The sequence below is a fragment of the Juglans microcarpa x Juglans regia genome, chromosome 7D (genome assembly GCF_004785595.1).
Source record: "Juglans microcarpa x Juglans regia isolate MS1-56 chromosome 7D, Jm3101_v1.0, whole genome shotgun sequence".
Lineage (NCBI taxonomy): Eukaryota > Viridiplantae > Streptophyta > Magnoliopsida > Fagales > Juglandaceae > Juglans > Juglans microcarpa x Juglans regia.
The window spans coordinates 9,970,166-9,995,284 of NC_054606.1; the positions used below are offsets into that span (position 1 = coordinate 9,970,166).

The window sequence follows — 25,119 nt, forward strand, 5'->3', positions numbered from 1 at the left end:
AAGAAACCGGAGGCACTTATCATGTAAATGAAAAACTTGGTAATTTTTCTTGTCAAACAAAAAATATTCAAAAATGCTTGAGTCACCGAATGTTGGGTCTCGACAAATTTATTTATTTATTTTTTTACTTAGTGATTAAGAAAGTATTTTTTTAGTGATGTTGTGATTTTTTTTTAAAAAAAATGTTTAAGAATATAAAAAAATGAATGAAAAAAAATAAAAAAAACTTATTGTTCTTACTGGGACGAGTCTCGTGCTGTAGCACTGCTCAAAAATATTTTAGAACCTCATAGACAAAAAGGTAACCCATCAAACACATTAGAATCTCAAGGACAAAGAGATAATTTTGGTCATCAAACACAAAACTGAAGGATAAAAAGTAATTTTTCTTTGTTTATGCAAACCTCATTGCTCAAGGACAAAGAGGTAATTATACCTATCAAACACGTTAGAATCTCAAGGATAAAGAGGTAATTTTGGTCATCAAACACAAAACTTAAGACAACAAATAATTTTGCTTTGCTCATCAATTAACACAAATAATTTTTCTAGCAAAAACAAATTACGATTCTTATCCGATAGACTCTTTTATATATTAATAGAATATATAGATATATTAGGTCATCTCACTTAATGCGTAAATATTCAATTATTATGGGTAGTGTCATATCAATAATAGAACATATAAAAGCAAGATATAAGTTGTATACTATATTTTTCATTTTTAAAAATACTGTTATGAGATATATATTTTAGTATTGTATATTGAGAATTGCTATAGGAAAAATATATTTAATAAAAATAAATTTTAAACCTAACATAATTTCATATGATACGTTAAACTTATTTTATAATAAAAATAGTTTTATAATTTAGCGTAATGCCGTAACATATCACATATAGTTTTTAAATCCTGCATATTTTGATTACAAGGAAGATAGCTAGCTAGGGAACCCGTTTGGATACAGAAATGATTTCATCTCATCTCATCATTGCAACTTTCTCAATTCTCACACAAAATATAATAAAAAATTCAGCTTTTTCAAATTTCAAAATAATATTAATATTAAAAAATAATATTATAACAATATCTTATTCAACTTTTAACTTTTATCTAAAATCATCTCATCACATTTCATTATTCAAACAGGCTAAGTGTTTTCACTGAACAAATGATGAACATAGCGAGCATTAAACATGTCGCAATCATTCTCTGCGAATCATGCCTAGTCATCTAGTTCCCTAGCCATATAATATTGTTTAAGGTTAACTACACTTTGCCCCCTTGAATTTTCATTCAATTCATAATGTGCCTTTGAAACTACTAATTGCATCAAAGTGGACTCTCAACTTTCAAAACTTCTCAATCACCCCCTTCCATCTACCAGCATCGTTAAATCTAACGGAAATTCATTGCATGTACTGCTCATGTGCATAACATTAACTGTAAAGATGTAATTTTCATCTAATTTATTATCATCAATCATATAAAATATAAAATAACATATGCTATTAATTAATAATAAATCACAAATCATTAAATAATTTTTTTATTAATTTATATATGGTTAATGAATATCAAATAATTTCATTGTGTATATAGATTATTCATACTTGCTTGTAATGTAAGTATAAAATAATTATATATATATATATTTATTAATTAATGATTTATTATTAATTGATATCATATATTATTTTATATTTTATATGGTCAATGATAGTAAATTAGATAGAAATTATATCTTTGCAGTGAATTTTCGTTAGATTTAAAGCTGTTGGTAGACGAAATGGGGGATTGAAAAGTTTTGAAAGTTTGAGGGTCCACTTTGATGCAATTAGTAGTTTTAGAGGCACATTGTGAATTGAGTGAAAGTTTAAGAGGGCAATGTGTAATTAACCCTACTGTTTACCACAACAATTTGCTTTACCACATTGAGTTCCGATTCCATGTATTAATTAACACTTCAACAACTGCACACCATATATTTATGTGAGTTATACTATATACAATCATTTTTACGTATTTTTTATGCATTCTACTGATGTGTTTGGTCAAAACAGTTATTTTATATTAAAAAAAGTGATGCAACCAATCTCATTAGTGGAGTACGTAAGGTGTACGCAAAATTAACTGCACATATAATTTTTGTATTTATGCTGACTTTAGCATTGATTAGTGATATATATATATATATGAGAAATGATATTTGCAATCATTGAGTATACAAGCATCGCACACTTATTTTGAAAAACGTAAATAAATATGGGAACCCTATTTTTTTTCAAAAGAAGTATTCGATGTTTGCACAATTCATGACTGTATTTAACATTATTATATATATATACACACACTATACACACATGATAGTTGAAGCACGTGCGTACTGCGCGCATAGGTATGTGTTTGCCGACTTAGGTGGTAATGTAAAATGTTAGAAAAAGTCTACTCATCATTCTTATATATATCACACATTATGCATTATTTTTTTTATTCTTTTTTTTTTATCAAATATATGGTATATGAATAATGAGTAGAAGAACTCCATTAGTTTAGTAGAAATAAAAAAAATTAAAAAAAAATTAAAACATGTGTGGCCATGTCATGTCGTATATATAGGATGATGTGGAGGAAAACCCAAAACCTAAATATATCTGTCGCCCTCATCCATTCCCTTTCACACACTAAATAAGTTCATGACCAACTACCGTAAGAAACGTAAGCTTTTGGATATGCAGACCTTTCAAAATTCCTAAATGCATGCATGGAGATCCGGTCGATGCCTGCCTTTTGTGACTCTGCATGTTATGTCAACATTCCCTACATATATATTATGTAGATATTTTATCACGTCCAAAACTATCAATTACTGTATATTTTCCTCCTGAAGAATCAACCTTGTTTGGATGCAGGGAGTAGCTCAACTCAACTTATTTTTAAGCTATCTTAAACATCCAAACACAATTTTACCCACAACTGAGTGCAATTCAATTTATAATTTATCTGAACCCCACAACTGACAAACAACACACATCTTACTTTTTCTTTTCTTTTTCATCGGCTAGACCCCACAACATGTAACTCGCTATTTGGGTCGAAAATGATGGCTAGAAGTGCAACCACGTGTTGTACATTTTTTCATAGTTGCAAGTGTAGCTTGTACAATGGCTTTTTTTCTTTACAGGTTTGGCTCGCAGTGACAAGAGAATGTCAGGTGAATGATGTTTTTAATGATGGGACCCACAACATTTTTCAACTCATAAATACATTTAAACTCATCTTAACATTCAAATATATTTAAACTCATCTTAGGTGGATCCCACAAAACTCACTCCACCATCTCAACTGATTATTATTAATAAAGAACTCAACTCAACTCAACACAGCTCAACATCCAAACACAAGCTTTAAAGATTCCTTTTTCTATAATGCATGGCTTTGATTTGCCAGAACTAGAAGGACAACGGAAGTAGACAATCAATAGAAAGTTCTCTATCTCTAGCTCTATCTGTGTGTGTATACATATAGATATATTTTAGGGTAAGAAAAGATTAATTCTCAAGTCCGGTCATGATTAAAATATTAAAGACATTATAGATATATGAAAGCTCCTCACGTGCATGAGTTAGCATAAAACAATATTTATGTTTTAATTTTTGTATAATTGTGATAAGTTCTACAATAAATAATGTAATTATACACTAACTTATAAAATAGTATAACGTATTAGATAATGAAACTCACATGTACATGTTCTTTTAGATTTAGATCCCTTAATAGAAAATGCAGGTTCTCCTTTAATTAAAAAAAACAAAAAAAGATTTAGATCCCTTAAAGTTTTTGTCCAAATTTTAAGGTCTAGAGTAGGAAAGAGAAAGACACATAAAATAAATATCACAGTATTTATGACTGTTCGATTTAATTTATCTGAACAACATTATATACTCAATAAATGTTGGAGGTTACGATAACAAAGGATTGCCACATGCACCATGTGTTAGTCATCAATAGTGTTGTTCACCTACCTGAATGGGTCGGAACATTCAATTTCGACCCTACCCAATTTTCAACTGTTCGAGATGAGTTTCGAACCTGAATAAATATTTGTTCAGAACTTCTGGCTCGAAATATTCTGAAGAAAGTTTTCAAACCGAATCCAACCCGAAAATGGGTTCTCTCCTTTTCCTTTCAATTTCTACCCAAGAAAATGGAAAAACTTGGAAAGCAAAATGATGGAGAAGTAGATTGTAGAAGCAGAAATGAGGGTTTCGTACAAAATAACCACACAACTTCAAAATAACAAAACTCATGCCGTCCTCCTCCAAGAAAAGACTCTTGGCCCTTGGGTACTGAGGTTAGAAAACTACAAGAATTAAGGAAGCAAAAAAATTAGCAAGAAAAAGAGTATCATATCAATTCCAATAGTGGACTCTTAAGTGTTAACGTTGTAGAGTACTCCCTCACATCGATCTCACTCTTGGATGTCAAACTAATCAAGCTCCCTATGTAGGATTCGTCCGATGGACTGCATTATCTAAAAGACTATCAGCAGCCATAATCTTATAATTCCAATATTTTGTACGTCTTGATGAAATGCCTTGTGGCTCACATTAGAAACAACTCAATATATTCTGTACATTTTGATGAAATTCACCGTTAAAAGCTTTGGGCAACACAAAGCAAAGCACTGCAATATATAATATATAAAATAGAGAGAGGGATAGAGAGAAAAAGAGCATCTGATTCGACACCTAGGGTCTGACTGCAAGCAATAGACAGAGAGCGCCCCGGAGAAACTCAAAAGGTTTCATAATTTGTGTAAATAAGTGAGAGCAAGTATTATCGAGCGGCACAAACGAGGCCATTTACCAATTAATTTTCAATTAATTCGGAAAAGCACCTAACTCGGCTATTACCCGATACTCAAATCGAGATTTTTCGGAACACATATGAGTACTTCCGAAGTCTAATCATTTAGAGCACTCTCATTGGATTAGTTAAAATTAAATGATATTTTTATGAATGGAAGAGAAATTTAAATTTTAGCTATTCCATTCACACAAATCTCCACATTGGAATAGCTATTTTTTCATTATATAATAATAAAATAATATAAGATAAATTTAGTTTTAGTTATTCACATCAAATCTCCACATTAGATTATACATTTAGTCATTATATAATAATGAATAACTAATAATTTTAAAAATATTTAATTTTTTAATTATTAATTTATTTTATTTTATCATATTTTACTATTCTACCTATTATATATTAATTAATAGTCATATTCTTATTAAATCAATATATCACTAACTCAAATTAATATATCAATTGTGATAAAATATGTGATAGAAAGAAATAGAGAGAGAAATAATTAATAAAATATGTATTTGATGTATGTACAGTAACCTTCAAATTTGAAAAACTTTTGAAAGTCACTGTAACTAAATTCTAAATATTTGGAATTTGGCTAATCTAATGTGAGCATATTTTATTCTCTAACAGCTAAATACTCATTAGATTTAACTTTTAACTAATCCAATGAGAGTGCTCTAAGTTCGGTTCAGTTAATAGGGGTTGGAACTAATCAAAAATTTTGGGCAGGGTCGGTAAACGGAGATTGATCTTTCATATCATCAATATCCATGTCAACCAATCAAAGACTGACACTGGCCTACTAATATCGTATGCCAATCTAATTGCAAATTTTTAAAATCTTATTTATCAATTTTACGAAAGAAGGCTTCGTTTGGATTCTTAACTCCTCTCAACTTATCTCAACTCATCATTACAACTTTTTCAAATTCTAATACAAAATATAATAAATAATTTAACTTTTTCAAATCTTAAAATAATAATAATATTAAAAAATAATATTTTAACAATATTTTATCTTCTCAATTCAACTCACTTCAATATCCAAACGCAACCTTAAACGTCTGACTTTAAGCAATGTTTTGCAATTAGTCTAGTATCAATCTGAAATTACGTTGAAAGATTTTGATGAATCATAATGACCTGAATTTATTTTGATGGATGTGATGATATTCAATATCTAACATAAAGCACAGTTATGCCAAAAAAAAAAAAAAAAAAATACGCTACAACAAATAAAATTCAAATAGATTGAATTTTCGTCTTAAAATAATTTTTGAAATGAAAAAAAAAGTCTCAAGGCCGTATTTTAATAACTATAATTTAATTTTTATCAGTAAACATTAATGGTCATTGGTCCATCATGTAGGGAACTAGCAGCATTTTTGTATATGAATTGGCAACGTCGACCCACATTTATGAAATTGCCTTCATTGGAATCATCTGATCCACTTTGAAGCTGGAGAAATTATTCAGTAATCTGAAAATTCAAGTACACGTTACTCCCATTAAATCATCTATATTCTAAAAAGGAAAATGATTTACATATAATATTTCTTATAATACTTTATACAATTATATTTTAAATAAGAAGTATTTTTGTAAAATATCTTATAAAAATTCCTTCTTAATTTTCATGGCAAAAACACAGTAAAAGAATTTCAACTACTGTGAAGGATAGAAATAGAGGAAAAATTATAGATATAGGAATTAAGGTTGAGGGGAACACAAGCACCAGGAGTGAAAGGTTTACACACGGCAAAAGAGATGACCAATATGTGCCAAAGATGATTCCATAATTAGGGTGCAGCTAACCTATTTTGTGTAGTCACATTCATGTACCCAAACCCAAATAAAAGAGATAATTTCCATCGCCAGACATAAAGGACGATTAGATTGTCAACTCAAAACTGATGCTGCTGCATGCTGATCTAAAATCTCTCTGTCTTGCATGCTCATACGAACCAGGGGGTGAAGGGAGCTGATTTGACTGATCCTTGTGTACTTTTGTGCAGCAGTATTAGGTCATCTCACACTAGTACTTGTACTTCTTAGCATTAACTTCACATTAGTTTCATTAATTAGAAGAGTGCTTAATTATATAAAAGTAAGGGTAATGATAACCTTGCAACCGACTACTCATTTACTATTTATACATTATATTTAAAATTTTTTTTATCATTTTTTAAAATATTTTTTTAACATTCTTAATATTAAAAAAAATTAAAAAAGTATATAATTTTATTAATAATCACTTTCTTAATTATTAAATAAAATAAAAAATTAAAAAAAATAAATATAAAAATAAGAGTAAATAGATAGTAGAAAAGTAGTAATCTTATCATTTTTCTAAAAGTAATTATATAAATTTATGTGTTTTTTTTGATTTATTAAATTTATTTCACTATAAATATAATTTTACAATTTGATGGACGACATCAAATCATATCAGTTTATGAGATTACTTTTATATAATCACTTTGTGACTAGAATATTTTTTAAAAAAAAAATGAAAGGCACATAATTATTTTTTAAATAAAGAATATTTTTATAATTTATAAAAATATTTTATGTAAATATCTTTATTTTAAAACTTGATTATCTTCACATTTGGATACAGAAATAATTTCATCTCATCTAATCTCATTTAATCATACAATTTTTCTAAATTTTTATACAAAATATAATAATTAATAATTTATTTTTTTAAAATTTTAAAAAAATAATAATAATTTAAAAATAATATTCTAATAATATTTTATTTTATTTATTTATTTATTTATCTAAATCCATCTTTTTTCCATCTCATTATCATACGGGGGGGCCTCTAAAATAATCGTAACAAATTAGATTGTGCCTATATCATTGTTTATATATTAAACGCAATTAGAAAAATTATAAGCAGTACTGGAAAGTGGGTTGTCTTCACATGACCAGCAAGACAAGAAGTTAGTTCGGCTACCGAGAGACGTTCTCAAAGATAAGCGATGTAATTACTACCCAAGCCTATACAAAACCCCACTTTTCAGATGTTGAGAAGGCAAGTCAAGAGCTGGAAGGTGCGATAAAATGGTCCATATATGCATGAACCCATTATAAGAAAAATAAATTTTTGTGATTAATTTATTACAATTAAAAAGTTATTTATAATTAATTTTAATTAAAAATAATCATTTTATTAGAATTAACTAGTCATAAAAATCTATTTTTCTTATAGTGACCATTTCAGAGTGACGGGCGTGTAGTCCGAGACACGCCGAGCTCTTCAGAATTTATAGATTTCATTTACTATATCATATTTGAGTCCTTCTACAGCCACCACCGAAGAAATGACTTGGAGGTGTGTTTCTTCCTTAATCACTAAATAAATAAAAAAATTTCGAGACACTTTCAAGACCCAAATTTTTGTGAATTTAACATTTCTAATCATATTTTGAAAGAAAATACTCAGAATCTGTATTATTCTATCCAAAGATAAAGGAATAGTACTCATGTTTTCAACCTTGACAATTGGGCATATATATATATATCTTAATTAGAGTTATTTTATTATTAAGTTGGTACATCGAGTACATTATTCACATTATTTAAATGATAATATTTTATTTATAAAATTTAAACTTTATTTTTAAATTAAATTATAACATATAAGAATTTTACTAGATACAATATTATCAATATCGACTTACAAATATAAATATTCTTATATTTATGATATTGTATTATTAGTGTAATGGATCATCATATTCATGTCACGCAATTTGTTGTCCCAGTTGATCACATTTAAAGCCTATCGTCAATCAAGAAGCTCAATCTCTTTACTTGTTTGATATAATTAATTATGGCACAAAAAGTAATAATTAGTTCTTTACTAGCCTTTATTAAAAAATAGTCCTTTATTATATGTAGTCTGCAACGTGCAATGTTTTGAATTTGGATAAAATGGTCATTCTGTCAATATTATTGAGTTAACCCTAACTCAATCCCAATAGCTATTGTATATCAGTCGAATTTGAGTCATTCGGGATTGTCACACTCGAGTACTTCATGTCGGATCAGCCAGCTTTTCTTTTTCATTCTTCAAAATTGCAGACATTTTTTCAATTGTGAAAAGCAAAGATGTCGGATACATTCGTGTCGGATCCATCGACATTAATTGCATTTTGTCATTTGCTTCGTACGTCACTCATTTGCACACAATATCAAATACTGATTTGATTATGTATACTAACAGAACTGCTACGTACCGGTACAACCGGTGCGTGTAACCGACTGACTGCCACGTCAGCATCTATCAGAACAATTAAAAAAGAAAAAAGAGAAATTTGAGAAAAATAAATCTCAAATCATTGGGATTCATTAAAGATGGTGCTAAAGCCATACCAAAACTCATATCGAAGGAAAGGACGTCGGTTTCATCCGGTTTTAAGCAATCCACTTTTCTCATGTTTCACCGTATGAAAGTTCATTCGGTCTCCTTTAGTTTTGCTCTTGTGGATATTTCTGGAGAGAGTTGGAGATGAAGATGGTTGACTTTTTTTTTTCTCATTCATTTCCAAACTGTGACTTGCTCCTATTTTCTTTCTCCCGCCTACTGCAATGTAAAATAAAGCACAACATTTCATTTAATGAGGTGGATATTCCCCACCGGTAGCACAGGCCGGTTGCAAGAAGCATTTTTCATATACTAAAGGTTTAGATTTTCAATATTCAAATAATATGGATTGCCTATTTAAAATAAGTCAGGTATTTATGAATTAGCAAATTACTACAAAAACTGAAAAAGAAAATGGAGCATGTATATATATATATATATAGGAAAATGCTAAATAGACCATTGATGGATGCTTTTTTTTTTTTTTTTTGTTTTCTTAAATATTAAGAAAGGAACTGAATTGGTTTTTTTTCCTTAACTTAAATATTAAGAAATATAATATTTAAGGAAAAACATAATGTACTAATCAATAGATTCTATCAGTAGACCTCTCGGTCTCTGAAGTACCTCTCATATATTATTAACAAGGGTGTAAAAATTAACCAGAAAACCGGACCGGACCGGACCGGACCGGCCTGAATCGATGGAACTTGTCTGATTTTGGACCGGTTCCCTTAGTTTCAAAATCGGCCGGTTTCGGTTCTATGCTTTTTAGGATCAGACCAGACCAGTTCGCTATATTATATATTTTAAATTAATATTTTTAATATTATATATAATTTTTATATATAATATATATAATTATATAAATTATAATTATATAAAAGATAATACTATTATAGTTTATAATATAAAATTTTAATCTTAAACATGAAAATTTATTTGATCATATACTTTAAACATAAAATATATATATTAATAACATTTTATGGCCTAATAAATTCTCAATATATTCTTTTTGATAAGTACATTAGTAAATTAGTAATACTAATATACATTAGTATATAATGTATATTAATTATAATTTACATTTTATGGCCTAATACTAATAGTCTAATACTATATTACTATTAGTAATATATTTAAGTCTATAAATAAATTATTATATAAATCACTATACTAAATAATTATATATGAAATAATGATATAGTAATATTAATATTATTAGTATTAGTATATGTACTAATACTATCACTATCAATGATATAATTATAATAAATAAAAATCACTATAACAAATATTAATATATAGTTATTCTGATCACTATAACTGATACTAATATATATACTAATGTTATTAAAATGGAAAACCGGACCGAAACAGATAAAACCAGAGGTATCGGTTTAGGAGCATAACCTGTACGTAATCGATTTTCGAAAATGCAAAACTGGTGCATACTGGTTTAGTCTCAAGTTTTGTCTAAAATCAGACCAAACTGAACTGATTACACCCATATATATATATAAATTAACTAGATCTTGAGTCCTCGTTGATGGATGCAGGACAAACTAGATTTGGCTTTGACTACGCTCTTGCACTAGTTAATGATAGGCCGTCAAGATGGAGGTTCTATGGTAATTTCTTAGAGTTTTGATCTCCAGGGTTTCAATTTTGGTCTATTTTCAATATTCTAAGATTCCTTGCATTCATACAAAGACCATATTATATAGTTGTTTCAAAGCTTTGCTGTAAGAAGAAATCTTTATAAATTAGCAGAAATTAGATTTCCTCGTTGAAAGAGGGTGACAGAAATACTCGATCGATTCTTTCATACTATTTATAATTAAGCTCATTCATAAAATTAAAGGAAGAAAGTTATATGTAATGGTTTCCTGATCTCTAATGCACGCTTCCAAATTAACGAAATTTGATTATAATGGAAAAGTCTTCTTGCAAGTCCGCGCACTAATATTAAACGTAAGACATTCGTTTAATGAAACAATACGAATTGAAGACGAAAATGATTTTCGTGAAACAGAGGACTTTATTTTTCTCTCAAAAAATTTTTTCTTTTATTATTATTTTTTTTGCAATAAAAAAAGTTGTGTGAGTGTCGGTACGCGGTTTGGTGCGCCGATCCACTTGTACCTAGCAAATCCCGATTATAATACATGATGATCAATCTGTTATACATTCTACTCATGTTAATTTATTTGCTAAACATAAACCAGTACTTATATATGGAAGCTTTCAACATTGGTTAGTACTATAAGAAAAATTTGTATTTTAACTATTTTTATTAAAAAAAGAGTATTCTATTCTCAAGCCGATGTGTAGAATACGCCTAGTAAAATGCTTACATGGCATAATTTGATTTGAAAGATAAATTTTGAATTTTCTAAATCAAATCTTACAATTTAAATTATATGGATGGTGTACTGCTCCACACACCAACTTGAGAATATAATAACTCTTTTTTTTTTTTTTTAAACTATAATGGACTCCACAACAAGTGATTAAATATATTTACACATAATTACTGACTTATTGTAAATACGACCAATTAAACTAAACCCAAAATCACAAGACAATCCAAATTAAATATGTATTCATGAGCATGATCAGAAGTGCTACAATCATAAAGAAATTTTACAAAAATAAACTGACATAAATTTACGTGATACTTTATATCGTCAAACATTCCTAATCATTAAACATATATAGTGTCAAGTCACATGCATGTATGCATGCGGTACACGGCGAGCAATAAATCCAGTAGGTAATTGAAATTAATTCAATTAATTACTGATTACATTGTAACCAAACAGTTGGAAACAAGAAAGTCATAGGCCAGAATGATCTGGAAGTGTGTATCCCCATGCATGATCGATTTTTTTTTTTTAATTTATAAAGAGGATGGAACCTCCAAGCTTTATTGACAAGCCCTTACTTATGTTAGAGGAATACTGCAGTTACATGGTATCACTATGAAAAATAAAAATTATTACCAATCAACCACAAGATAACATTCCCACCTCTTAGTAAAGTAAGCTCATAAACTCATCCAAAAATCTTCAAGATATTAAACACCACATCTCTATTGATGAACCCAATTTACACAAACTAAAATCTGATTCCAATTCCACCTCCTAAAACCCCAACGCACGGCAATATTGCAACCCAATCAGTAAGTCCTTTAGCTTAGCAAGGTTATTAGACCCATCCCCAAGATAACATGAGAAAGCAAGCAACATATCCCTATGAACATCCCGAATTATTCCACCTGCCCCTAACCTCCCAGGATTTCCAAAACTGCAACTATCAATGTTCAACTTAACTCTCACATGCTTCGGTTTCACCCAAGACACCAAGTTAACCTTCCTTGGTTTAATCGGCAGAATGGGAATAGGCAAGTCCTTCAACCGATCGTCATCAACAAACGACAGCTTGGAAAACTAAGGTAAACTTTGTTTCACCTTACCGAGCCATACCCGCACCAATTTTCATACCTCTTCAACAGAAAACATCATGCCTTACTTCCAAGTAATGATACAAGGAAGTATACCCAGTATACTACCAACTTGGGAAGAACGTGAAGCACGTCTGAACCACAACATAACCATCTCGTGCCATCTTTGATCAGTACAAAACTGCAAGTGCACAGTATCATAGTTTTATAGTAAAGTGATGAGAAGAGTATTGTCCTCAGAGATTGGTAACTTATTTTTGACAAATAAATAAATTAACAATCTTACTTTTGACTTACAAATAAGTAAGTAAGTCAAAATTATACTAATCTTGACCTTATTTAGAGAAGTAACTAAGATTTTTGTAAATGCAATTAAAAAAAAATCAATTCAAAGAAAATATTCAAAGGAAAATAAAGTTGTTTGAAGATCAAATTAATTAGAAAGAAAACTTCTAGGAAATCGATTTCACCTTATCTCTCACTATGCTTTACTCATCTAACTAATTGAATTTAATTCTCTATTTGATAGCAAATCTCTAAACTCATCCAAAAGTTTCTTTCGATAGTAATTGGAAATATTCTTGTTCATTATTTTACACAAGAGTATGCAAATTAATAAAGTAAGAAAGCATTATAATCCACGATTTTAATACTACATAAGTTCATACAAGTCTTTCGATTTCTATATTTACCTATGCCGAAATATCCAAGATCTATCATATAATTTCCTCTTTCAATAGCAAATCACAAGATCAAAATCATCTAATTAATGGCCAGTCAATTAGAAGCAATAAGCTCAAAATAAATAAGAAAAACATAAAAGAGAATTATTTCAAATTAGCATAGAAAAACAAGCATAGTTTGAAACTAAATTACATCGTTTTCCTATAATAAAGAAAATTTAGTTCATACTAAAAATTAAATTTAATATAAACGAATTTACCATAATTTTTCTGAAAGGAATAGAAGAAAATAAACACTGAAAAATACTCTTGCCGTCCCAGCCTCTCAGTCGAAGCTTCTTCGTGCCCTTTTCTTCCAATTCTTCAAAAGCCTCTCTTTTTTTTTTTCATTTTTAAGTTTCGTAGATGCCACTCTTCATTAATTGTGGTTGGTAGGTAAGTCTCGACAAAATTTGAACTTTTTTTTTTCTTCCTTTTTTCTTGTTTTGAATTTCAACATTCACTTTTTGTCCGTTCTTTTCGTCATTTGCTTTCCTTCTTTCTTTTTCAACTTCTCGTTGTTCCGTCTTTTGTTCCTTTTTGCCTCTTTTAATTTCCGTCTCTTGATATTCTTCTTTTATTTAGTCTTCATCTGCTTCCCTCTTGATATTCTTCTTCTATTTAGTCTTCATCTGCTTCCCCCGAAAATATGCTATCTCTCATATTCAAAATTGTATAATTATCCAATTCAAAAATATGCCATTTGACTGGTTCTAATTTCTTCTGCTCTACAAAATTAACTTGATCTTTATCCCTAAAACAGCTCTGATGACCAACTCTTATATTAGAAACAATCTTCATTTAAATCTGAGAGAGTCCTTAGAAGATAGGCTGCTAAAATTTGAGTCTTCATTTTCTTCAAATCTGAAATAAAATTTAAATGACGATAATGAAGCCTAAAATTAATAAAAATAAATAAAATTGAACTAAAATTTAAAGTTAAGAAGTGATAATATGTACGAAATTATGCAAGGCATCAATCTTCTATTTGGATCATACGGGACTCCCATGATTGCAGAAAACATTTCCATACCGTCGATGCAATATCACCTGCAGCAAGAACATGATTTAAATCCTCATAACTTCCTCCCTCACAATAGTCACATTTAGAAGTTATAGTAATCCCAACTCTTCTCAATCTATCATCAACACTTAAACAATTATGAAAAGCTTTCCACATGAGAATTGAAATCTTTTTCAACAAAGATTCATGCCACACCCAAGAAGACCAGTTCACAATCAGAGCATGCACTCAAACGCACTCTTCGTAAATAAATTGCCATCCTTCATTTGGAGCCAAACTAAGATGTCTTGACCTAATTTATGTGCACCCAAGAACTGGTAGATTTCATCTGCCTTCTCAAGGCCAACCAGCCTATCCAACAAAACAATGTCCCACACAGTCGAGACCTTTAATTCACCCAACTTCAAATTCGGCTCATCAACTATATGAAGAGAATCAGTAAGGGGACCCCCCTCCACCCAGTTATCCAAACAGAATGAAATGTTCCCATCCCTTACTCTCCATTTTGAATTTTCCAAAACAGCCGAAATGCACTTCACCACCATCCTCCAAAACCAAGATCCCTTCTTAGCGTCAGGCAAGGAGACATGCTTATCTCCATTGTATTTCACACGGAAAAACCGAGTCCAGAGATCATCACCAATCATAACCTTCCAAGCAAATTTCATATGAAGAGAAGATTGAACATAAACAAAGTCCCGAAGACCAACTCCACCCTCTTCAATCAGTTTGCACATATTCTTCCAAGCAATCAATTTCTTTTTTTTATTTTCCATCCTTTAGCACCCCAGAAAAAGTACTTAGCAGCCGATTAATACTTTTCAACACCAATTGTGGCAGCTGAGGGATAGACAAAAGATGAATGAGCATGCTTGCCAAAACACGTTTCAATAAAACCAGCTCACCACCAAAAGAGAGACATTTTAATTTTTACCCCTATTTTATCCCTCACCTGATTAATAAAAGGATCCAAATGACAATTGGTGAGCTTGCCAATAACAATAGGAGCCCCTAAATAAGTGAACGGGAAACCACCTTCAACAAAGCCAATGAGATGAAGTAGATCTCTCTTCCTCCCCGGAGAAAATTGCTTAGCAAAATAAACAACAGTTTTCTCCTTACTTACCCTTTGACCAGACCATGCCTCATAAGTGTCAAGAACCTTCATCAATTCCTTAATAGAATTCTTTCCACCATTAGCAAATGACTACATCATCAGCATAAAGAAGATGACAAACAAGTGGTGTACCTCTTGGTTCGGAAAAGTTTTTAATTTTTCCACACAAGAAACTCTTATTTAATAAACGAGAGAGAACTTCTTCCATAATAATAAAAAGGTAAGGCGAAAGGGGGTCCCCCTGCCGCAACCCTTTACCTCCCTGGAAAAAACCCTTGAAGTCTCATTCATCAGATAGAGTACCAAGCAAAAGAGATACAATTCCTGATCAATCCACAAACAAACATGGAAAATCCAAAAGCTTCCAAAACATGCAAAAAAAAGTCACATTCTACTCGATCAAAGGCCTTAGCCATATTAAGTTTGAAGATAATACTACCACCCATAGCCTTCTTATTAAGCAAGAGAATCATTTCTTGCGCTAGACTGATATTATCAAAATACTTATTCTTAGAATAAAAGCATATTGCTCTGAGGAAATCAAGGAAGAGAGAAAAGGAGCAAGCCAATTCACTAAGATCTTGGTACAAATTTTATAGAACACTGAGCATAAATTAATAGGCCTAAACTTGTGAAATCCAGTCCGTTGAAGCATTTTAGGAATAAGAACCACAAAAGAAGCAATGTAAAATCTAGAAAGAGAAACCCCTCGAAAAAAAATCCCTTACTACTTCCACAACCTTCGTATGAACAATATCCCAACAAGCAATACAATAAAAGCCCGTCCAAACCCATCTGGACCTGGACTACTCTCAATAGGTATGCTAAAAACTGCTTGTTTCACCTTTTCTTCCAATGCCAAAGAACAAAGCCTCAAGTTATCCTGATCCGAAATAACATCGTTAACCATGTCCCCTAAGTTTGGAAGCACCACCTGACTAGATTGCCCCAAGAAATCTGTAAAATACTGCACGACACCATCATGAACCTCCTGAAGAGATTTTAAGACCAATTCATTCGGTAGCTTCATCTCCATAATCTGGGACTGTTTCCTTTTATTTAGTAAAGCATGAAAATACCGAGAATTCTAGTCTCCATGATTCCACTAGTGTACCTTAGCAAACTGAGCCAACCGAGCCTCCTCTCTTTGTAGCCAAGTATTAAGTTCAATTTTGAGACAATAAGATCCTGCTCCACATCTCCGATATATTGTTCTTGCAGGCGAGCTTCCAACTCTTCAATTCGACTTTCCAGTTCTAGAATATGTTGACCCATCCATCCAAAAACCAACTTATTCCAAGATTTCAACACCTACTTAAGCCTTGTCAATTTTGCTAACTTCATGAGGCAATTTCTAAAATCTTCTTCCACCAAAGAATCACTCACACATCTATAAAAATCCAGATGATCCACCCACATTTGTTAGAAATGGAATGGCGAAGGACCATATGATGTCACATTATTCGAAAGAGAAATAACCAGAGGCGCATGATTAGAAGTGGTACGTGGTAAATAGTGCATAGCAAAGTCTGGCAAAACGTCCGAACAATTTTGATCCATTAACGTACAATTTAAATGTGCCTAACTACGAGAAAGACCACTATGACCATTAAACAAAGAAAAACTCTTACCCAAATACTTCATCTCAATTAATCCGCAAGAATGAATCCAGGAATTGAAATCTTCCATAGCCACCAAGGGACGAGGCCTCCCTCATTTTCTTTCCAAATCATAAGAAATGATGTTGAAATCACCCGTAATAAACCAGGGACCCCCAGAGTTGCTCTCCCTTTCCAGTTCTAACCATAAGGCATGACGCTGCTCCTAATAACATTTAGCATATACAAAAGAAGCCTTACATTCTATCAAACTATCAGAAATAAGAGCTATAATATGCTAAGAACTCAAACTTTTCACACTAACATTGACCTCGTTCATCCAAAAAAGACACAAATTTCCTTTCGAGACTTCATTCAAAATACCATAATCAAAACCAAGCGATCGTTTTATTCCATCCATCGAATCTTCACATAAAAATGGCTCAGCAATAACAAAAACTTTTGGTTTATACTTTCTTACAATTTTTCCCAACCTTCCTTTAGACGACTCCACCTCCTGACATTCTAATAAAATATTGGACTAATCATAAATTTAGTTTAGAGGACCGGGTAATTACCCATTTGCTGCTACGAACCCTCAAAACCGAATCCTCATCCTTTTTCTTCACATTTTTCGGCACTTCAGAATTAGAGTATACATCCTTGCCACTATGCATATTTTCTACCACTTTTTCATTATCCGACAAACTAGCTAGATTTTCATCTACTTGTCTATACCCAGAGTCAATCTTGTCTCCACTAGAATCCCCAGGGTCCAAAATCACAATCTCCCCCACCACATTTCTCCCACCTGAAATTTCATATGAATAACCTTTCACAATGCAAACCAATCCTTCATGTACCAAAACATCATTAATAGAGTTGAGCAAAAATTGTCCTTCCTCAAAATTCACAACCTGAGTATTCAATTCCATAGCGTTTTCATGATTTTCAGTACAAGGCAATTCATCCTCCTGAAGATTTTCAACAAAACCCAACTCTTCCCCTACCAGATCATCAACATGCGCTTCAACCCGAACCAAAACCTTTGAATCTGAAACTTTATGCGCCAAACCCAGATCCTCTGCTTTTGAGCCCGATGGATCCGACTTAGTCATGACTTTCTGCACCACCCTATATTCTTGTCTCACAATCTGTTTCTCCTTATCTTTTCTTAATCTCCCCTTCTTACACATCTTAACATTATGGCCCTATTGTTTAAAATGGATGCAAAACGCTGGCAAGGTTTCATACACCACCTCCTACAAACAACCTGAACAGCATGAAGGAGCACCAATCCAAAAAGACATTAGAGGAGACTTCACATCATCCAACTCCAAACAAACCCTTGCCCCATCTGTTCTTGTTGCGCATGTTGTAAAGTTATCACTTCTAATAAATCTGTCAATCGGGGCCGTACGAATAGAGGAATGATAAAAATTCAGAACCAACCCAGGAAGAAAAATCCAAACTGGAACCACCGAAGGCTTTTCCTCTTTGTTAAAATCAGGAGACAACGGTTTGTAAGCCACATCGTCGATATCACAAGGTTCCCTAGAGAAAAGTTTTGTTGAAATCCTCCTCCTACATCAGCCGAACAAAAACGTTATGCTGCTTTCTCATGGAGGAAACCACCGCTACACCTGCCAACCCCCATTTGTTCTTGATAAACAAACGGATCGCATCCAGAGAAGGACGTTGTCTCAAAAACTTAAGCAACAATGAAACCCTAAAAGGTTCTGCAGATTTCTGAATTTCCTCCTTAGAGAAGAGAAAATACATTTCACCATGCATAACTTTTGGAGCCCTCAAAGACATCTTAACATCTGAAATCAGATAAGGGACGACATATGCGAGATATGCAAATGAACATGGTCTGGCCGCCGACATGGGGCTGTTAGGGCCCCCACAGCTGCCATGCAAAAAGCACGTAAAACCCTAGCACGAAAAATTGCTAGCCACGTCACTAGAGAAAAGCACGTGACTTCTATACATGATCAATTATCAAGTTACATTATCATGAGTTTTACAGAGAAATCATGTATTGTGATCAGTACTAGTTTTCAAACGACATTCGTTCTCAACTCTTATGATGTCCTCTCTGGCCAATCTAAAAGTTAGCGAAGAATATCATTAAAAACTGGCATGCATGGAACACAACCTGCATGCAAGTTTGTAACTATTAATCCATATGTACATGTGTTGTATGTGATCATGAAAAGAAGTGGCGAGCGAGTTCAGAGTTCTTTAATTTGAAAAAGAGTAGGGTCCATTATTAAAAAATTAATTTTTCTATGTGGATCTTATATTTATTCATTTTTTTCAAATGGATTGCACGGCACTTGAGCACTTCACGACTGCAAATATCATTTCTTTTAAATTTATGATCTCTTAGTATTAATACAAAGCCCCAATTAAGTAATTAATATTAATGGTACAATAATATATATATATATATATGTTGTTTAATGTTTTGGCTTTTTGTCTTATAAAGCTACATTTAATATATTATATAAAATTGATAGAGTTCAAATTGTCCCAAACTTTTGATGAATAGTATTAATGCGATGCAGCTCTAATTTTTTACCCCTTGGGAAAACTAAAGCCCCAAGTAATGGTAATTAAATGGAATTGAATGCTCTGGCTTTTCTCTTATAAATTAAAGCTACATGCATGCAGATAATATATGTTTGGACCACAGCCAGCTTTCAAGTTCTCCCAACCTTTTTTTTTTTTTTTTTTTGGTAATAATTCATAAATAGTAATATTAATGGTACATATAAATTAGCTCTTCTGATTAGCATTCGCGTGAGTACGGGGGGAGAGTGTTTTGTATGCAGCTCAACAGGAAAATTACTTTCTGTTTTATTAATTTTGTTTATGAGTTTAAAAGAAATATACTAGATTATCGAGTGCCTCGATCTGTAGATCAGAGGAAAATAAAGTGGAAGAAATTTTGAATATATGCATAAAAAAATATTTTTTTCAATATTTAGTCCAGATTTTGAGTAAAATTTATATTTTTTTTTAACTCAAATTAAACGTTGACCCCAAAAAGTTTCTAAAGGCCAAAAGATGTATATGTTACCAACAACATATATATGATTTTTTTTTTTTTTTTTTTTTTTTTTTTTTTTTTTTTTTATCTATTATCTCTTAGGGCTAGTTTGGGTAATAGAGTATTATCAGAATACTCAACTACTTTATTATTTTCACCCACTTTTCATTACTATTCACTAGTATTCAATATTTTATTATTACTTTTTCATTTAGTACAGAATATCTGAGATCACCTCACTACTCAAATGCAACCTTAGTCATTCAACCCTTTCTAATTTCTCTTTTTCAAAATCATAATTTGAAATAGAAACATTTAATTTGTGTTGCAGGAGAGTGAGAATCATGATTTATAATTGTAATTTGTTACTATCATGAGACGCATCATGCAGTATATATGGTCGAATTTAAATTATAATAAAAAAATATATATATATTTATATAACTTTTATGTACAATAATTGTATAAAAAGAAACATATATATATATATATATATATATATAAAGATAATTCAAGATAATTTCTGAATCCGTGATTGCCTAGGGTGTGCATGATGTTTATGGGTGAGCTAGATCGAGTAGTATATGTTAAATGACATTCGATATAAAAAGACTTTTGTCTAGATCTTCAGAATATATAAAACAATATTTTTTTTTTTCAACTTTATTCAAATGTTCATGTAACCAAAATATAAATTAGATATTGTTAATAATCAAGGTCCAAACAGAAAGATCGAAGACCAAAGACGTACATCAAATACAAACCTATAGGCATTATATATCTAGCTAGAAACGATCGATGTTCCCGGCCAATAGCTCTAGGTTGAATCGTTAATATGGAACTTGATATGGCTTCTTAACAAAGACCTTCCTGTTGTGCTTGATCCCAAAAGGAGTGACCTCCTTATCGCATACATCAAAACCATGCCATGCATTCCTAGGCAAGTATAAACGAAAATAGAAATAACCCGAGCTGAGATGAGAGCCCCCTAGCACCCTAACCTGTGCAAAACCCGGTCGCCAATCATCGGCTCCAGTGAGTTTCAGGTATAGGTAGCAAATGGGGATTTTACGCATTGACCCTTAACTTGAAATTCGTCTACCACGCATGCTTGAAATGGCTTTCTGGGCACGTCGTCGAGGACATCAGGCTCCAATGGATCAACCCTCCTTACGTGCTTGGAGTTGAGGTGCCGGACCAGTATGTCATTTGAATTTGTGTCACCAAATCTTAGGCTCACATGGTTTGAGGTTTCGGCTCCCTTTGTGCAAGTTGTCTCTATGGTGACTGCGTAGGTGCAGTTGTTCTGCAATTTTTAAAGCTAGTTAGAAAGAAATAATGAGAGATCATTATGTGAAAATAATGGAACTTTTTCTTTTTCTTTTTCTCGGCTGCCCATTACTCATAAAGTGACATACAAAAGTAAGAGAAATACGATTCTTTGAGTCAATACCACTCACTGTTAATTGGATTTTATTTTTTTATCAAGTAACTGATAATAGAAAGGGAAATTTTCTATTTTTCAGCTTTCAAATGTTTTTGTTTCAAGTTTGCATACATCAATAGGCATTATCGTCCGATCTTATAATCATGTATATATTATGTTATCGATCCCCATGCATCATCATATTCCTATTTTCTAAATTATTATCTTTCCATTAGGAGGTATACTACTTACTATTATATAATTAGTAATAATTTTATAAATTGACGTGATTTTATCTTAATCGTTAAATTTATTTTATAATAAAATAAATTTATAATCTGACGAACTACATCAAATTACATCAAATTATATGAGATTATTGTTCTTTTGTATTTAGAGTATTTTTCAAAAAATTATGACCTTTAATTAGGCTTTTAAAAAGGCAGCTTTGACATTACTACTTTAACATACTAATTTCCAACAAGACCTTGATCAAATCGGCCATGGGATTTAGGGAATTAATGTAATTAAATCAGTGGGATGCATGGTGGGTGCGTAGAGCCACACGCGCCCGGCCACGTGCATGTCTGAATCTTTGAAAGAACCCTAGCTCGAAAGCCATACATGACCGATACACGACTGCGACTGTTATTAATTTCATATAATCTTGAAGAGACAGTACGGAACCATGAATGCTCTAAGCTGATTGAATATAATTGGTAGGCAATAAATAGGGTCTCCCTACTCCCCATCCACATTTGTATTTGTCATCAATTTGGTGGGGGCTATGGCTATCTTAATATTACGGACAAAATAAATATGGTAGGAATCGACAGTTGAGAAATGAAAATGGTAGTCGTGAAGTATATATATAAGTACTATATAATTATTTTAAGAAAAGTGAATAAATATAAAATTTATATAAAAAAAAATTAACTTTTTAATAATAGATTATATTATTTAAAAAAAAAATTATATAATACTTATACATTTCACGACTGTATATAATATTACTTTATCCATAAAAGATTAGTTACGTGGTCAAGTCTTTTATATATATATATATATATATTGTGGAATATTTTAGTTTTCGAGTTTTTTGAAAGTGAGTGCGTGATTGATTTAATCAACTGAAATTTAAAGCCTTAACTTTTTAGTTAAGGTATGTGTATATATACATACACGTATAAATGCAGATTTGATCTTCTGAAATTAATGTCTGAACTTAGTCTTAGAGTATGAGAAAGATAAAAACACATGCAAGTGGGTTCTACAACATTTATCATGCATCTAATGCTACCAAAAAAATTTGTGAGACCCAATTTATAATTTATCTATTTCTCTCTCACTTTAGGACCTAAAATTCGGATAATAAATCTAAGGAATCTAAATCTGAAAAACACAATTCATCACTCTTTTAACAATTATCTTTTCATCATCTATCCATATGATATCAAATATATGATTACTAGTAGAAAAACGAAAATGATAAAGAAATTTGGTCGATCATCTGAAACCCAAAAATAATGCTTAAAATGATTATGAATATCTTATATATTTATTTAAAAAAAAAAAAAAAAGAAGATACAAATAGCATGTAATATATATTGGAGAACGGCGCGCGGGACAGCTGGCGGCCTGTCAACACATGGCCGGCCCTGAATCCCAATTAACGGCCATGAATTTGTAAGTTGTTGATCTTGTTAACATGCACAACGTCTCTAGCTCATGACACATATGCATGTATGTATATATGTGTATGTATATATGTGTATATATATATATATATAGTTGAATTAATGTAAATACCTTGGTTTCCGGTGGCAGACTTTGACCTCCGGCAAGTAAAGAAAGCAATAATAACACGCAGCAGTATGAGAAGAACGATCCCCTGCAATTCTTCATCTTCGTCGCGCGTTCTCGTTATAAGTGGCCCAAACACGTACATATGACCCCGGCCAGTACCTACCTACCTGCATATATATATATATAGTAATTTCGAAATATTTAAGAAACATGTCTAGTTCATTCTTTCCTTGATGCTCACAAAAAGTACGTAATGATCTTAATTAAGCTTTATAAATGCTAGACCCTAATTTGTATATATAATATTGTAAGAGGTTCCTTAACATTTACGTACTACTTATGATCCTCGTATGTATATATGCATGGTTTATTAGGGTTACCTGATTTTCTCTTGATTTGGGCAAAGTATCTTTTTGTTAAACCTAGCTAATCCCTTTTTTCTTTTACGTTGATGGTTAAAGCTAGATTCTCTAATAACTTTTTGTCTTTGCTTGATTATAGGGTCACATACATATGAGATAGAAATGGTATACTAAATTTAGTAATTCGATCTTTTATAATATCTATGCCAAGCTAGCTAGCTAGCTAGCTGGGGCCTGTGCCCAAAGCTTTTCTTTTTCTTTTCGGTGGGCTGCCGGGGATGCATGGAGGCTAGCTAGCTAGGATAATAAAATGGATTAATTATATATCAAGCCATTGCATGGGCTGGAATTAATTACATCTCGTCCTTCGTAGGAAAAAGAAGATTCAATTTTTACTGATAAACGTTTAAAAGATAAATTTTTTTTTTAATTAAATAATAAAAATAAAAATAAGTAATAAGATAGATGTAAAAAATAACAGATTACAGTTTAGACTAACTCTGATAGATTTCAAAATTGGTGACGATGCATGAAGGCACCATGCTTGTCTCTTTTCAGCCAGAAAGGTCAGATTTGAAATATCTAATGGTGGTGACTCTAGTGATTCAGTGCATGTGGCGAGAAAAGCTACTAGAATGGGTGACACGTGAGGACCACGCGCAGTTGTGAAAAGTGCGTGAGGACCATGCACTGTCATTTTTGCAAAATCGCCACAATGCTTCGAACGATTTGTGGCCTGGGAGTCTTCTTATGCTGCGTGTGTCTCTCGAGAGTTGACGAAAAATGTTGGAATATACAATCTCAATAGAAGCCTTGGAATTAAAGGCTCGAGAAGCCAAGCAAAAGAGGTCCAAAGATGAGAAGAAATTTGTTGTTGCTGAGATGGATTCTGTTAGACAATTAAGTTAGTTGGAGTTTGATAGTCAATTAAATTAGTTGACCAGCCAGGTGGCAGTCATTGTATAGTGAAGTTAGTTAGCTTAAACCGCCATTATGTGTGTATAAATAGTGGCTTTGTATAGCTATTGTAATTCCTTCGGTCATTAATGAAAAATCACACTAATTCTCTCAAAACTTCTTCTTTAGGTCTCTGCTCTCTAATTTCATATTAGAGAATTTTACATGGTATCAGATATATCAAGGCAACACCAAGCCAAGGCATTTTTCTGTCTGTAGCTTCTTTCTTTACACCTGAAAGCTTACTCAGATAGTAACTAGAGAGGATGCCTCGACACTAGAAGGAGTGTCACTGGTTTCATAGTGTTCATTGGAGATTCTCTCAT

General features: G+C 31.7%; 1 pseudogene; it reads right to left on the reverse strand.

Moving 5' to 3' along the window:
* Window positions 1-20,889: 20,889 nt before the first annotated feature.
* Window positions 20,890-23,642, reverse strand: LOC121238393 (annotated as a pseudogene).
* Window positions 23,643-25,119: the final 1,477 nt, after the last annotated feature.